Genomic DNA, 13,942 nt, shown 5'->3' on the forward strand with positions numbered 1-13,942 from the left:
TATGTGCTAATACATGTGTATTTGTGTTCTTTTGCTCATGTAGTGTTGTGAAGCTATGTTTTCAGAAAAAAAGGCAAAAGTAGATCGTGAATGCACTATTTGGTGGAATCTTTGCAGGAACAAATGAGAAGACACAAGTGGGGCTCTAAGATACGTGAATGTGTGCCAACCTCCATGTATTCAAGCCATTACAATGCATTGGAGGAGCACGAAGGCAGTTACATTTGCATATCCCAACTTGTGCATTCATAGCAAGAACTTAACGAACGAGGCTTTTGATTGACGAAGAGTTGCGATCGATGGCATAAATGTGTGCCCGTTAAAGTTGCCTTGTTTTGAATTTCCATTTTTTTACCAAAATGGAACAAGAAACAAAACTAATTAGTCCATTAAACATCGAACTTAAGTTTCCAAAAGAGTTTCATGAGTGAGTGGTGCAGAAATATTCATCTGGTAAAAATTCCTAAAAATTCAAGTAAAAACTAGAGCTATAGGATGAGAACATTCAATGTTAAAATTTCTCCTAAACTCAAGAATACAAGCATTGCAACTAAGGTGAACCACCAATGGCTACGTGAGCATGTATGTCAATCAAAACTTGCGAAAAAGACATGTACAAAGTGAACTTTTCCCCACACTTAAGATCTACATTGGGCTCAATATACATATGCAAGCACAATAGAAAGTATAGCAATCAATTAAATATGTGGGAGTGGCCAATTGAAAAAATACTCCCCTGACTGCTAATGTTGCTAAATCCTTGGGTTGAAGTTCCAAAAGGTTGTGAAGTATACACGGACCACATTAACCGTGTTCTGACTAGTTCTCAATTCCCATACTAACAAGAATATCTATACACATACACAAGGGGGTTAAGTGATGCTCAATAAAAAAACAGCTAAGTATATAAAAGAGAAGGCAATGAAATACAGCTTGAGATAAAAATAAAAGATAAACTCAGAAGGAAGGTCCTTTTTAATTATACAAGTCCAAATTAAAATGAAGAAAGAAAGATGAAAAATATAAACACAAAGCAAAGCAAAGACGCATCAAGCGTCTATGTCATCCGGTGCCGGCTCTGCTGCTGCAGCTTGCAGTGGTGAATAGGTGGATCGATCGGTGCATGACTGGTGATAATGCCACTAGAGGAGCCGGAGGGTGTCCGGGGTCTCATAATGAAAGGCGAAGACACGTCGCGCTCGAGTAACTGCTGTAAGGTATCGAAATGCGCTATCACCTCTACATGTTGCGCAGCCTGCGTCTTGTGAACCTCAGTGATCTCGATCCGTAGCACCACTACCGCACTCTTGAGCCTTGCAAATCGATCATGGGCTTAAGATGGTGAAAACATGCACACCGGAGATGCCTCCTGTACTGCAGGAGGTACCTCGGTCTCCATCAGTACAGGCTGAGGCTCGGGGGAAGGTTGAGAACCCTCCGCATCATCACCCACATCCTTGGCTATCTATGGGGCGGGTGTAATCAAAGCATACACTCCGGCTGAACCCTGCGAACCATCCTCATCAACATCATCATCTCTATGCCCAGGGGATAGATACACTTGCCTTCTCGTTTCCTCGAATCACGTCCAAGAAACCCATACCCATAACTAGTCTAGTGATGTAGGGGCCCAAAAATATCACTCCTAATCTAACATACTGCCCTTGCTGTCCTATATACTTTGCCAGGATGTGTCCTAGGTGCATAAGTGCACTTAGTACCATCGAATAGAGATATAGTAGCTACTGTCTGCTGAACACACCGGTATTGTCACCATGACCGTTAACTGACATATTCAGAACGGCGTGTATGTACCTATAATTCTGCTGGAAGAGATATGTGGCCCTAGACACCCCGGGTTTATACTGCCCTTGTCCACATAGGTCTCTGTATACAAGATCCGGTGTCAACGAGCCAGGGTAATCTGTAGGTAACTGCTCATAGTCATCTGTGTCCGTGAATGCTGCATCATAAAGTCCAAGTCTAATTGAGAATTCGGTGACTGACATGTAGTGATGTTATTCGAGTGCCCTAAACAGTATAGTGTCTACATTATCAAAACTAGAATAAGAGCGGTCGAACTCGAATGATGATAACACCTCGAGCGTCAACATACGAATCACAGGATATCATATGGCTAACAACCAACTCCATCCGCCTACCGCAAGCATCTCCTCTATCTCCTTTACCATGTCACCTGTCCCATTAATCTCTCTCACAGTATCCATATCGGGAAAAAGTGTCTGTCCAAACCTTAGCTTTGCCAATCTCTAAAATCAAGCCTGATGCTCGGGAATCATGAATTCCATCTGTTAGTGTTCAGGTGATGATTCACGTGGACGTTTCTCATCTTGCCTCTTTCACAGAGATGCCATATCTGTAGAAATTAAAGAACAATCAATCAAAGAAGTTCATAGAATAATACAGCAGAAATCGACATGGTTGTGTGGAATTGCCACACGCCCGTGTGGATCCACAGGGCGTGAAAACCGCACCGTCGCACGCTAAAAACTCACAAATGTATCATTAAATCTTTTCTAATTTCTTCCTAAGCATACATACCCCTTCTAATTGTAGAAACGAAGCCACATTCACTAGTTTGATTGATTAAAATCAAGAATTGATGAAGAAAAGAAGGAAAGAGGGTTTACAGACAAGTTGAAGATGTAGAACTTGGAATAAGCCAGAAAAACAAGTAAAAGACCATCTAAAATGATGGTGCAAGGTCGGGAGAGAGAAAGAGTGCACTCTCTTATTTATTAGGAGTGTGACAATAAAGAAACATGATGAGACTTTAAAGGAAACTAGCACCTCTTGACATTCTGTACATCTACACGGGAGTGTGGAAATTACCCACGCCCATGTGGCTCCAAAAGAGCATCCACAAGGGCAGACGCACATCCCTGTGCGCTCTCGGGATAACACTCCTTTACTTTGAACACATCCACATCGGCGTGTGGAAACTTCCAATGCCCGTGTGCCCGACACATAGGGGAAGACACACGCTCCTGTGGCTTCTCTTTCCAACTGAGAAAATTCTCTAAGTGTTTCACATGCCCTCACAGAAATTCCACACGGGCGTGGATCCTTTCTGGGCAATTCAGAAGGGCAAACACACGCCCCTGTGTCTTCTAGGGATGGAGGAGAAATTCTCTGCAGAGAACCACACGAGCATGCGAAAATTACCCACACTTGTGGATTTGTTGACAGAATCATCCACAAGGATGAGTCCACGCCCTGTGTCTTCTCAGGAAAAATCTCTAAGTCTCTGCAGGGAAACACACGCCCTTGCGAAAATTCCACACGGGCGTGGACTATCACAAGGTCGCTCACAGGGACGAGTCTACGCCACTGTGCCATCTCTGGATGATTTCTAAATGAAAACGCATGCCCGTGTGCAGGCTCTATAGCAAATTCCTGAACTCAAATATACACTCAGAGCCTACCTAATAACATAATTTTAACTAGAGAAAACACAAAAAACACGCTCAAACGACCAAAGATTCTTTGCCACACATGATTAGGCACATGATAACGCCACAATGTCCACGAGAAAATCATAGCAAAAGCATCTAAGAATCAAGACACCAACACTTAATGCCTTATTCATGCAACACTAAACTAAAAGCTAGGAAAATAATAAAGACTTGGGTTTCCTCCAAAGAAGCGCTTGTTTAATATCACTTAGCTTGACGTACCTTGTCTTACCTCATGAGCGCTCATATATGAAGGTTTCCCTCTTACCCATGGCTTAGAAGCATGATGAACATAGTCTTTTGAAGGTAGAGGGAGAATTGTCAAGCTTTCTTATTCTCTCTCGAGGGAAGAGCCAAGAAGTGGCTACATTCTTTGCCCAAGGCCTCCATCACGACTGGAATGAGATGGTCGAAGCCTTTCTTGCTAGATACTTTCCTCCGGGGAAGTTGTCTAAGCTTCTCAATGAGATATCATCATTTGTGCAGATGGAGTTAGAGTCATTGTTTGAGACATGGGAGTGCTTCAAGAATCTTTTGAGGAGGTGCCCACAACAAGGATTTCCCGAATGGATGATTATTCAGACTTCTACAATGGGTTGAATCCTAGTACAAGGCAATTGCTAGATGTCATCGCAGGAGGTACAATGGGGAGTAAAATCCTGGAAGAAGCCTGACAGTTAGTAAAAGACATGGCCATGAACTATTATCAGTGGAATGTGAGGGAAAGGAAAAGGTGGCCGGGCTCCATGAAATAGATACATTAACTTCATTGGCGGCTCAAGTGGAATCATTGAGTAAGAAGTTAAACCTTCTAACTTCTAATAGAGTGGCAGTCGTGACTACTTGCACCGGGTGTGGTGGAGGATATGCTCCCTCCGATTGCCCGATCTCTATTGGTGATGCATCTTCAGTGGAGAAAGTCGATTTTGCGGGTAATGCAATGAGGAACTACGGGAATCCATATAACAACGCCTACAATTCGGGTTGGAAGAATCATCCCAATTTCTCGTGGAGCAACCAAGGACTACAAAAGGCCATGGCACCACCAGGTTTCCAACAGCATCAAGCCCCAAACATGGAGTACCGAATTTTAGGCTTGGAAACCCAAATGACCGATTTAGATAAGGCTTTGACTAGATTTGTGCAATCATCGGATATAATGTTTCAATCAGTCGAGGCTACACTTCGCAATCACACCACTTCTTTGCACAATCTTGAGAATCAACTGGGGAAAATTGCGAAGTCTCTATCGGAGAGACCACAAGGAAGCTTGCCGAGTAATACCGAGACCAATCCTGGAGAGCATGTGAAGGTGATCACATTAAGAAGTGATCGTGAGATTGATGGTAGGCTTCCGAGTGAGAAGCGCAATGTAGATGCACATGAGGTCCTAGAGGTTAAGGAGGGAGGAAGCAAAGAGAAAGAGGTGGCACCCCCACCTTTCAAGGCAAGAATCCCTTATCCCTCTAAATTGAAGAATGACCAAGGGGATGAACAGTATAAGAAGTTCCTGAGTTTTTTTAAGCAACTCTATATCAACATTCCCTTTATTAAGGTATTATCCCAAATGTCTGACAAGGTCCCCATGCATATATCTCGCAAGTGCACGGGTTTGTCGAAGTAATAATTTTGGATAAGCGGGAATCGAATCCACAGGGAGTAGGGAATTAAAACACTTAATCCGCTTCTTAGCTATGTGAAAGATCAGTAGTGATAAGTGTGACAATGATTCAATTCTCAAAAGTAAAAAACAACAAGTAAGAGAGCACGAGTAAAGGAGGAGGTAAGGCAATCGATAAAGATGGGGTACTCGGATAATGCTCCACCTGGGACAATCGTTTCAAGTGCAAGAACCCTCTATTATGCTTCCTAATCAATGCAATGGTGAGTCATGAAAATCCTTAAATACATAGTCCCAAATCTAAGGTCAACTATGCCTAACTCTATACATGTCCCGGAGGAAAGATTAGATAACCTCTCAACCTCGCACTCGAATAGAGTTGCAATGAGCTCTAGGGATTCCAAGTGATAAATCTCTTCCTAATTATAGACCTAACCCTTTGGTCCAGGTGGAAGGTCCCTAACCATGATTAAGCCCTAGACTACTAAGATCACCTTAACGCTTCACTCCGTTGCACGAGCAACTAAGCCTCAGCGGAGGGTCATCCCATAGACCATTCACTCTATTATGGCCACAAAAAACTCGAGGAACGAAGGTAGAATCTATCACGTCAGAGGGGAAAAGGGTATGCTCCTGTACCTCTCGACTCACCCTCTCAACCCTCTCCAACCTAGCTTTGTCTAACGCTCATGGTGTGTCACTCACTCACAAGGTTACCAACAAGAACTCTCAACCCTACTGTCACTCTAGGGGAAATGTTCATACAATCAAGCATTCAAGGTTAGAACTTACAACAAACATCAATTAATTGAAAGCATAATAAAGAGATTCAATAAACAAATACATCCTAGGGTTCACAAATACCCAAGTACCCAGTAGGGGTTTAGCTCTCCATGGACCTAAGTATAATCAAAGAAATAGAATGTAAAAGTCATGAATCCATAGAGAAACCCCCTCGATAGTCATATCGATGGTCTTGTGGAAAGTCCTCTACTCATCGTCCAAGGATTCCCTTGTCCGGTATAGGATACGCCTCGACGGAAGCTCCCTTACGAACCTTCTTCCAAAGAAATGATGATGTCGGAGCCATAGAACCTCTGCAAAACACTAGACAATACCTCTCCACACCCTAGCCGAAACCCTCTCTCAAGTTAGGGAAAAGATGGAGAAAAGAATGCTGAAATCGGGGCTGAAATCAGCTTTAAATCGGGCTGTAATCGGGCATCCACACGGTCCTATGGATTTTTCACACGCCCCTGTGGAATTTCATCACGGGCGTGGGTAATTTCCACACGGCAGTGCGGATTCACTGAAACTGTTATTTTCGGCCAAAAATACTCCCGAATCTACTTTTCATCGAGGTAACATAAACGGGCACACATTTATGTCGTGGATCGCTTTGCTTCTTCAATGATGGATAAGTTGATGGAGATCTTGTTCTATGTGCGTAAGTCGGAATGCTTGAGTGTGACTGCCCTTGTGCACCTTCAAATGGTTGTGCTAACTCAAATACGAGGAGGTTGGCACACACTCTAGCATCTCGCACCCGACTCATATCTTCGCATTTGAACTTTAGCAAGATTTCCTCCAAAATCGGTGCATTGTGATCCACATTGGCTTCTTTCCTTCATAATTGGTTTCACAACCCAACCTGCATAAAAGTAACATAAAAACACACATATCAGTGTAAAAACCCGAGAAAAGTATTGCTCAACATAAGGTAAGAACGCTTCACATTCATATGGCACAAGCACTTATCAAACTCCCCCACACTTAAGCTTTTGCTTGTCCTCAAGAAAAAATTAAACATTTTGTGCATCAATGAAGAAAATATTGAAAGTGCTTGGCCTTAGGTTCACCAAAGTATACAAAGAGAGCATTCTACAAGTAAGGGAAATATCAACACTAAATATGAAAAATCGAAGCTCTAGTTAAAAACTTGAATAAAAAAGGACAACAAACCCGAAATCGTGAAAGTGTGTGGACTCACTCAAGTCAACCCAAGGTATACTCCTCAAAACTCTAAGTATAAGGGACTTATTTATCTACAACAAGAAAGTAACAAAAATTTTAAAGATGGTAGTAGCTTCACACATTCTCTAAGGTAGCCCTTTCCCAAGCGGCCTCTAAAGTGGCTTTCACATCTTCGAGGTGGTAGCTCTTTCTACCGGAGTGGTAGCTTTCACTCATCCTATGAGATAGCTTTTTCTCTCATTAGGGCATGACTAGTATCCGACTTATGAAAGTAGCTTTATACTACATAGGTGGTAGCTCTTTCCACCCAAAATGCAAAACAAACAAGAAAACTATTTTGTTCCTTCTTTTCATCATTTTTTTTAGAATTTTACACAAGAAACAACTATAACTAGTCCCTTTAACATCGAACATGAGTTTCCAAAAGAGTTTAAAGAGTGAGTAGTGCAACAAATGTCAATTGAGTAAAAATTCCTAGAAATTCAAGCAAGAACTAGAGCATGAAAACATTCAATGTTAAAAATTCTCCTAAACTCAAGAATACAATCAATGCAACTAAGGTGAACTGCCATTGGCTATGTGAGCATGTATAACAATCAAAACTAATATAAAAGACATGTGCACTATGAAACTCCAACGCACACTTAAGTTGTACATTGTCCCCAATGTACACATGCAAGCTCACTCGTAATGTATATCAATGAAGAATATATGTGGGAGAAGCAATCAAAACAATACTCCCCTGACTCCTAGTATCGCGTTTGATGGAGCTAAGTCCTTGGGAGTAATGTTCCGACGGATTGTGAAGCTCACAAGGGCAAGTGCCGAAGCACCTTAGCTATGCCATGATAGAGTCTCAATTCCCATGCTGACAAGACCATCTGCACGCATACGCGAGGGGGTTCAGTGACGCTCAATAAAACAAAAACAACTCGAGTATACAAAAGATAGAGCAATGAAAACAATTCGAGACAACAAAATGAAAATAAACTCAGAAGAAAAATCCTTTCTGAGTATACAAATCCAAAATAAAATGCAGAAAATAAAATGCGAAAAATAAGAACAAGGAAGGTAAAGATGCCTCAAGTGTCAGTGTCAATAGCTAGTACATCTGTTTCCCGCTGCTGGTGAAGATGACGCTGGTGCTGCAAAATAAATGAAGATTGACAAAGAAAAGAGAAAGAGAAACTTACCAACAAAATGAGAATGAAAGACTAGAAAACGACAGGAAAATTCAATTAACAATCCTCTAAAACGACGGTGAGAGGTCAGGAGAGAGCAAGGATGTGTTCTTAAAACGTTTGAGGGTGAAAAGATGAAGAAACCCGAAAAGATTTTAAAGAAAACCCACAGTTTTAGCAATTCTGTACATCCACACAGGTGTGTGGAAATTACCCACGCCCATGTGCCCGACCCACAGGGGCAGACGCACACCCCTGTGGACTCTCCATGCTATCGAGAAAATTCTATAAGTAAGACCCACGCCCATGCGAAAATTCCATACGGGCATGGACATTTACAGGCCTAACTCACAGGGGCAAACGCACACCCCTGCGTCTTCTCGGTATGGAGAGAGCTCCTGTGCAGAGATTCGCATGGGCGTGAGGAAATTACACACGCCCGTGCAATTTTCACAAGGCCACCCACAGGGGCGAGTTCACGCCCCTGTGTGCTCTCAGGATAATCTGCCACACTCTGCAGGAATTCACACACCCGTGTGGAAATTACCCACGGGCGTGCGAAAATTGCATGGTCGATCACAGGGGCAGTCGCACGCCCCTGTGCCTTCTATGGATGAGCTCACAATACAAATCCACGGCCGTGTGAAAATTCCACATGCCCGTACGTTTTCTTTGATTGCCTTAGAAAATTCTACAGGCTCTGCAGAAAATTTGTAAACATGTTTACACACTCAGAGCCTGCTCTAATATGCAATTTTTGCTAGTGAAAAACATGAGAAATAGCTCAAACGACCAAAACTTCACCAAAACACATGAAAGCACAAGATAACACCAACGGTGCACAAAAAAAGCATAGCAATGGCATATAAGAATCAAAACACCAACACTCAAGCTCTTATTCATGCAAGCACTAAACTAGACACTAGAAAATAGTAAATACTTGGGTTGCCTCCCAAAAAGCCCTTGTTTTACGTCACTAAGCTTGACGTACCTCTTCTTTACTTTATAGAGGCTTGAAAAGAGTATGTTCCTCCCGACTAGATATTGCATAGCTACTTTCCTTAAACCAAAATTTTGCTTGCCGGGGTGGAATATTTGTTGGAGAGTCCAACCATCTTACCTTTGGCCTCCAAGGAAACAATTTGGGTTGGAAATTGTCCAAGCTTAGCACAGGTGGGTCTTTGGATGGCTTCAATCTCCTACCCATGTCTTCTTCCAAACCCAAAATCTCTTTCTTACAATTTATGAATTGATCAATCCTAAAGAGAGATGCTTGTTCCGTTACCTTAGGAGTTGCTTCTTCTTCAATTTCAACTTGGAAACAATCTGTCTTCACCAACTCTCCTTGCATCATTTCTTCCTCACAAACATACTGTCCACTCAAACAAACATCACATGGAATGAACGGTTCTTCATGTATCCTCTCAATCTCGACAACATCATACTCGTTCTGCCCCACTTCATCATTGTCATTCACTACCACATCATCTCTATAAGGAACTTGACTTACTTGCTCAAATACATGTTGTTCCTTGGAGAGTGTGTCAAGTATCCCTCCTAATTGATGCTCAAGGCTTTTATAGGAGGCTTCATGACATCTTTGTGTGGTCTCCATATTTTGGATGCAGACATCGGATGCTTCAATAAAGTTAGCTAATACTCTTTGTAACTGAAGTGCATCCTCTCCGAGTATCTCACCCTTGTGACATTCCTCTTGAGGTGCCTCCCAATGTTGTCCACCATTATTCCATAATAATTTGGTTAGCCCACTTCAATTGGATGATATGCGTTGTAACATGGAATGCTTTGTTGTCGTGATGTCACAATTCTTTCAATTTTTATACTAAGAGCTTGGACCTAAAAATATAGAGCAACGAGTGGCTCAATCAACATTTAAGCTTCTTGCAAGGAAAAGTAAGATACGACAAAAGAAAACAAATGAGAATGACGGAAGAATAAGAAAGTGTGAAATAGAATGAATGGTATATCGAAGTGCACGGGTTTGTTGAAGTAATAATCCCGGATGAGCGGGTATCGAATCCGCAGGAAGTAGGGAATAAAAATACTTAAACCGCTTCTTAGCTATGTGAAAGATCAGTAGTGATAAGTGTGATAATAATTCAATTCTCAAATGTAAAAACAACAAGTAAGAGAGCACGAGTAAAGGAGGAGATAAGGCAATCGATAAAGATGGGGTACTCGGATAATGCTCCACCTAGGACAATCGTTTCAAGTGCAAGAACCCTCAATTATGCTTCCTAATCAATGCAATGGTGAGTCGTGAAAATCCTTTAATACATAGTCCCAAATCTAAGGTCAACTATGCCTAACTCTATACATGTCTCCGAGGAAAGATTAGATAACCTCTCAACCTCGCACTCGAATAGAGTTGCAATGAGCTCTTGGGATTCCAAGTGATAAATCTCTTCCTAATTATAGACCTAACCCTTTGGTCCAGGTGGAAGGTCCCTAACCATTATTAAGCCCTAGATACTAAGATCACCTTAATGCTTCACTCCGTTGCACGCGCAACTAAGCCCCAGCGGAGGGTCATCCCATAGACCATTCACTCTATTATGGCCATAAAGAACTCGAGGAACAAAAGTAGAATCTATCACGTCAGATGGGAAAAGGGTACGCTCCTGTACCTCTCGACTCACCCTCTCAACCCTCTCCAACCTAGCTTTGTCTAACGCTCATGGTGTATCACTCACTCACAAGGTTACCAACAAGAACTCTCAACCCTACTGTCACTCTAGGGGAAATGTTTATACAATCAAGCATTCAAGGTTGGAACTCACAACAAACATCAATTAATTGAAAGCATAATAAAGAGATCAATGAAACAAATACATCCTAGGGTTCACAAATACCCAAGTACCCACTAGGGGTTTAGCTCTCCATGGACCTAAGTACGATCAAAGAAATAGAATGTAAAAGCAATGAATCCATAGAGAAACCCCCTCGATAGTCATGTCGATTGTCTTGTGGAAAGTTTTCTACTCGTCGTCCAAGGATTCCCTTGTCCGGTATAGGATACGCCTCGACGGAAGCTCCCCTACCAACCTTCTTCCAAAGGAATGACGATGTCGGAGCCATAGAACCTCTCCAAAACCCTAGCTAATACCTCCCAAAACCCTAGCCGAAACCCTCTCTCAAGTTGGGGAAAAGATGTACAAAACAATGCTGAAATCGGGGCTGAAATCGGCTTTAAATAGGGCTGGAATCGGGCATCCACACGGTCCTGTGGATTTTTCACATGCCCCTGTGGAATTTCTGCTCGGGTGTGGGTAATTTCCACACGCCCGTGCGGATTCTTTGAAACTGTCATTTTCGGCCAAAAATATTCCCGAATCCACTTTTCATCGAGGTAACATAAACGGGCACACGTTTATGCCGTGGATCGCTTTACTTCTTCAATAACGGATAAGTGGATGGAGATCTTGTTCTATGTTCATAAGGTAGAATGCTTGATTGTGACTGCCCTTGTGCCCCTCCAAATGGTTGGGCTAACTCAAATACGGGGACGTTGACACACACTCTAGCATCTCGCACATGACTCATATCTTCGCGTTTGAACTTTAGCAAGATTTTCTCCAAAATTGGTATATTGTGATCCACATTGGCTTCTTTCCTTCATAATTGGTTTCACAACCCAACCTGCATAAAAGTAACATAAAACACACATATTAGTGTAAAAACCTGAGAAAAGTAATGCTCAACATAAGGAAAGAACGCTTCGCATTCATATCGCACAAGCACTTATCAATGTCTATGTATGTAAAATTCTTAATGGACTTATTGACCAACAAGCGAAAGTTGGAGGAGAGTGCTTTAGTGATCTTAGATACCTCTTGTTCAGTGGTTTTGCAAAAGAATATGCTGAACAAGAAGAAAGACCTGGGAAGCTTCATCATACCCTACAACATTGACAATTTGGGCGAAGAAATGGCATTGGCAGACTCAAGGGCCAGTATCAATGTCATGCCATATTCTTTCTTTTAGAAGCTAGTCTCGGGAGAGCCTAGACCTACTCGGATGACATTTTAATTGGCGGACCGAATGGTGAGACATCCGAGGGGCATCATTGAAGACGTTCTTGTCAAGGTGGACTAACAACACACCTTGCGTATGTCCCATAAGTGCACGGGTTTGTCGAAGAAATAAAATCCCAGATGAGTGGGGTATCATATCCACAGGGGGTAGGGAATAAAAACACTTAAATTGTTTCTTAACTAAGTGAAAGATGAATAGTGATATGTGTGACAAGATGTGAAATAACAAAAGTAAAAGAACAAGAAAGAGAGAACAAGTAAAGGAGAAGTTAAGGCAATCAATATAAATGGGGTACCAGGATATTGTTCAGCATAGGAAAATCATTTTAAGTGCAAGAACCCTCTATTATACTTTCTAACTTATGCAATAATGAGTCATGGAGATCCTTAAATACATGGTCCCAAATCTAAGGTCAACCATGCCTAACTCTATACATGTCCCGGAGGAGAAAGTGAATTATCTCTCAACTCGGACTCATATAGAATTACAATGAGTTTTAGGGATTCCAAGTGATAATTCCTCTTCCTAGATGTAGACCTAACCCTTTGGTCCAGGTGGAAGGTCCCTAGCCACAAGTAAGCCCTAGATGCTAAAATCACTTCAATGCTTCACTCTGTTGCACCCTCAACTAAGCCCCAGCAGAAGGTCATCCTTTAGCCCATTCACTCTACTATGACCGCAAAGAACTTGAGAAAATGGAGGTAGGGTAAATCACACCGGAGGGGAAAGGGGATGCTACGCTACCTCTCGACTCACCCTCTCAACCCTCTCCAATCTATCTTTGTCTAACTCTCGTGGTGTGTCACTCACTCACAAGAGTTACCAACAAGAACTCTCAACCCTAGTGTTACTCTAAGGGAGTATTCATACAATCAAGCATTCAAGATTGGAACTCAAAATAAAACATCAATTAATTGAAAGCATAATAAAAAGGTTCAATGAAATGAATATATCGTACGATTAACAAATACCCAAGCACCCACTAGGGGGTTTAGCTCTCCATGAAGCTAATTACAATCAATAAAATCAAATGTACAAAGAATCCATAGAAAACCTCCTCGGTGTTCATGGCAATGGTCTCGTGGGGAGTCCCCTACTCGTCCAAGGGTCCCTTTGTCCGGCCTAGGATACACCTTGCCAGATCGGTGCCGACGAAAGCTCTCCCACTAACCTTCTTCCAAACAGAGCTCGATGTCGGAGCCGTAGAACCTCTCCCAATCCTTAGCCAATACCTCTCTAAACCCTAGCCGCCACGTGGAATTTCCAGAGGTCCGTGTGGGTACCCGTGTGTATTTTTCACACGGCCGTTAGGGAAAAGACAGAGAAAAGAATCATGAAATCGGGGCTGAAATCAGTCTTAAATAGGGTTGGAATCAGGAATCCAAAAGCCCATGTGGGTACATGTGTGTATTTTTCATATGGCCGTGTGGAATTTCCAGAGGTCCGTGTGGATTCTATGTTTTCATCCTTCTTCGGCCGACTGTGAACAGTACCTGCTGCAATGTTCTGCTACAGTGTAAAGCTACAGTACCGTCCCGAAACACTCCCAAATCCATACTTTCATCGAAGTAAAGTAAACGGGCACACGTTTATGTCATAGATCTCTTTGCTTCTTCAACAATGCACATGTTGGT

The 13,942-nt window shown here is 42.3% G+C and overlaps 1 non-coding gene across 1 annotated transcript; it reads right to left on the reverse strand.

The window, feature by feature from the left end:
- Positions 1 to 3,929: 3,929 nt before the first annotated feature.
- Positions 3,930 to 4,036, reverse strand: LOC120268378. The gene has a single exon (XR_005538926.1). It is a non-coding gene; the product is annotated as a small nucleolar RNA R71 (small nucleolar RNA).
- Between the last annotated feature and the right edge of the window lie 9,906 nt (positions 4,037 to 13,942).

Source organism: Dioscorea cayenensis, chromosome 1 (assembly GCF_009730915.1).
Source record: "Dioscorea cayenensis subsp. rotundata cultivar TDr96_F1 chromosome 1, TDr96_F1_v2_PseudoChromosome.rev07_lg8_w22 25.fasta, whole genome shotgun sequence".
Classification (NCBI taxonomy): Eukaryota; Viridiplantae; Streptophyta; class Magnoliopsida; order Dioscoreales; family Dioscoreaceae; genus Dioscorea; species Dioscorea cayenensis.